Source organism: Lepeophtheirus salmonis, chromosome 7 (assembly GCF_016086655.4).
Source record: "Lepeophtheirus salmonis chromosome 7, UVic_Lsal_1.4, whole genome shotgun sequence".
In the NCBI taxonomy this organism is placed as follows: domain Eukaryota; kingdom Metazoa; phylum Arthropoda; class Copepoda; order Siphonostomatoida; family Caligidae; genus Lepeophtheirus; species Lepeophtheirus salmonis.
The window spans coordinates 13,322,966-13,326,781 of NC_052137.2; positions in this window are offsets into that span (position 1 = coordinate 13,322,966).

Genomic DNA, 3,816 nt, shown 5'->3' on the forward strand with positions numbered 1-3,816 from the left:
CTCACGATTATTTTTATTCAAAAACTACAAGTCGTACATTTAAGGTTCGTTATAATAGGTAAATGTCACAACGTCCTCAATTATAGAAAATCATGAAAAACATAGCCCGTGTTTCTTCAAATAGGTTTTTCAAAAGCGTGAAATTCTCCAATTTAAATTAAATAAACAAAGTTTCCCTCCTGGGTATTGATAATATCGTCAACTCTTGCTTACTTTAATCCAAATGGATGTTTCATTATGTGACTATGATATACAATTTAAGTATTCAGTGAGTTAATACAATTTGGTTGAATTGAGTCAAGTATCTGTTCTCTTGCAAAAAATCTTGATAATTATTGTGAAAAAGTATTTAAAAAGTAACATTGATTCAACTTAAGACCCATCACGTGACTAAAAGATGTTTATTTGTTAGAATGAAAATATATCATATACATATTTTGATCTAAGAAATAGCAATGTAATAATACCAATGAAATCACTACAGGCAATTTCCCCGTAGCATTGAGTATGCATGACGTAATTAGTTAGTTATTTGGGTCTTTCTGCTTTCTCTTTCTAGATAAAAAGGTTTAGAGGTACAATTTGGTCCAGTTCAGTTCAGTTTTAGGAATGGTCCTATCGGTCCTTAGGACTATCAGTACTACAACTGATTAAGTAAAGAAGTAATAAAGTTAATTGACGTCATCAACTACCGAACTTTATAAGTTTTTAGGACTAATAATCAGAACTAAACTGGGTGTGACTGGAGTGTTCATTCCTACATAAGGACGAACCCATGACTTGATATAATTTAGGTTGTAATATACATTGCAATCTTTAAGAAAGTACAATGTATTTGTGTCAAGTGTCAATTACTCTATTCTGGCCTATTCTGAACGGGTTTTTTTTCTGTAGAGCTCGAGTTATATAAGCTGTAAATATTCATGCAGTTAAATAAAGAATAGTTCAGCAGTCTTGAAACATGATGGCGTATACAAGATAGGATATAATTTCTGATTTGTATCTATTTCGTTTTGTGAGAAAAGTTAAGAGCTTCATTAAAGATCATGAAGTAATCTACAAAGTAGATGATTAACTTAAGCAATCTACAAAGTAGACACTGGAGCAAGGTATAATAAAAACGTTCACTGCGTCGTTACCTTTATTGTCTCACTCAAGAGTTCATACGAAAAGCTACAGAAAAAAATTCCCAATATCAGTTGATAGTTGCCCAAATCTACTTAATGATACAGTTTTTACTCAATAATTGATAATTAGTGTTCAAAGCAAAGCAAGAGCTTGTTCTAATTCAACCAATCAACGTTAATAACACTTATTAGAGGACAAGATGAAGTATTTTTTTTTTTTTTTTTTTTGTTAGTGAGGTAACGCCGTGTCAGTTCGAATTATATGCTACTCATGTAGATGTAATACTAACTCACTTAGAGGATTTAAAGATGAACTTGTGATTTTTATCTTTCCAAAAAGTACCATGAACATACTCCATGTGTCAAAAATCTCTGAACAATATAATTTCACCATTAAAAATGAGTAGAGTCAAGTACAATAGCATACACTTCACCATTAATTTGAATTAAAAATGAACATTAAAACTATGTAATCTTAATTGTGTTTGCCGACCTTCAAGAAAGAAAAAAGATTCGTAATTAACTGGTAGTTGAGCAATAATGTGATTTATTCCACCTGTTGGACTATTCTTCATTGATACTTAGTAGGGGTGTTCACAATATAACATTTCAAACACTTTCATATCAGGCAGTGGTTCCCAACGGTGGAGTCACGATATGATTTCAAAAAAAGGAAGAATAAAATTTAAATTGTGGCATCAAAACTTAAATAATGACGAATGTACATATTTTTTATAAGTCTCTTCTGGATCATTTTAAAAAGTATTTCCCAGAAGACAAATACATAATTGGACGGACCCATTTTACCGCCACAGCTAAGGATCTGTTATCTGACATGGAAGATGCACTTATCGAACTTTCATGTGTAATAAAACACTTCTCGAATTCTGGATTTCTGTGATGAAGGAGTAGCCACTGCTGGCTAAAGAAGCTTTAGATTTACGTATATCCTTTGGCTCAACTTATTTATGTGGGAAGATATTTTGTCCGTTAACTTATATCCAAAATAAATACATATTGCGGCTTAATGTGGAGGATGATCTTCCAGTTGTGTCTACAATTAAATCCAGAATAGACTTGCTTTGTGCAATACACATCTGTCACAAAAAGACCTTTATTTGTTTACAAAACTATATGCACATCCACAATCTCTAATGTTATTGTCTTTGTGAGTCTGAATTTTATCTTTATTTACTGCAAGAAAGATAATTGATACTATAGAAATTATTCCAAGTAGAAAATATATCGCTGATTTTATATATATGATACATTCGATTATTTGTTCATTGTATTTTCTATTTTTTAAGCTATATTTTTCAATATATGAGGAATAAAAATCCTTATTTTTGATCAATATCCAAATACCTTATTTTATTTACCTCTGGGTTGAAGTTTATAGTAATTGTATGGCCTTTAAGTCATCCATTTACATAAAATACACTCCAAACTAAAAAAAAAAAAAAGGGAACCACTCATGTAAGGGACCTGAGTAAATAAATCGACAGTTGCCAAACAAAATAAAAAATACAATGACGTGTGGTCGTTATTTTTTAAAATACGGAGTGTATATCTATACATTTTAGTTTAAATAAGCTTCCCAATTATTTGGTTCTCATTTGCTCCAGTGAGCAATAAATTTCATCATTTAAAAACTATTTATTTTCTAATCCTTTTCACAAAAGATTTTTTTAATTTTGATCTAAATTTTCTACCATAAAAAGATTGCAATACATCCTTTAAAAATGAGGAATTGTGGTAATATTTATGAATCTATCTTTTTTAGAAGCAAAATTTAATCATGTGCCTTTTATATAAATTGAGAAAAATCTTTTTCATCCAGCCTATTTCCCAACCCCGAATTTCAATGATCTGAAGTTTCATCTACAGCTATCAAACAGAGGTTGGTAAAACGCATGTGTTAGGTTGAGTAGATTACTCGTCTAATTAATATATTTTCCAACGCAAGACGACGCTTTTCATGGTACTACTGATGACGTCACTTGATCATTTTCTGTCATTTTCTTTAATAACAAACGCCACTTTTTCTTCTCATTGAAGAAATCATCTGATTCATTCATTTAAAAGGATGAATTTATGAAGGTTGCATAGAAGGTAATAGAGTAATAATAAAGTCTACAATCCTAGCGGACAAAAAAGTGTTTGCATAGTCAATTATATTGAACAAACATTGGTCACGTGGTCTTCGTTTCGTAACTTGGTTTATAACCTTGGTTCCGTCATATATAGAGTTGTAGAAAATGTCACCTATAATGATACAAGTCTCTTTGTAGTTGGAAATCTGAGTAATATTTTTATTTCCCGAAGCTGTTATCTTTTTTTTTTTTTTTGTATTCTTAAGGAAAGGACATCTAAGTATAAGGTGTTCGTGAACTGAGGATTTGTTGAGGAGTTATAAAGGTAAGTCGTTCTTGGACATAGAGTAGAATTAAGCATCAACATCGGAATAAATCTTACAAGTGTCCTTGCTAGATATTGAGTGGGATTTTGCGTTCATTTTGTTCTGCTCATAGCTACTTTCAATTAATCTTGTAAAATATAATTACAGCTAAACTGGTCTTCTGCTATAGATCATTCAAATAGTCAGGCTTTACGGTGCTGATTATCGGTTTCTTTTTAATATACTGGTAGATGATCTTTTTTTCAGCACTAATGATATATATCTATATAC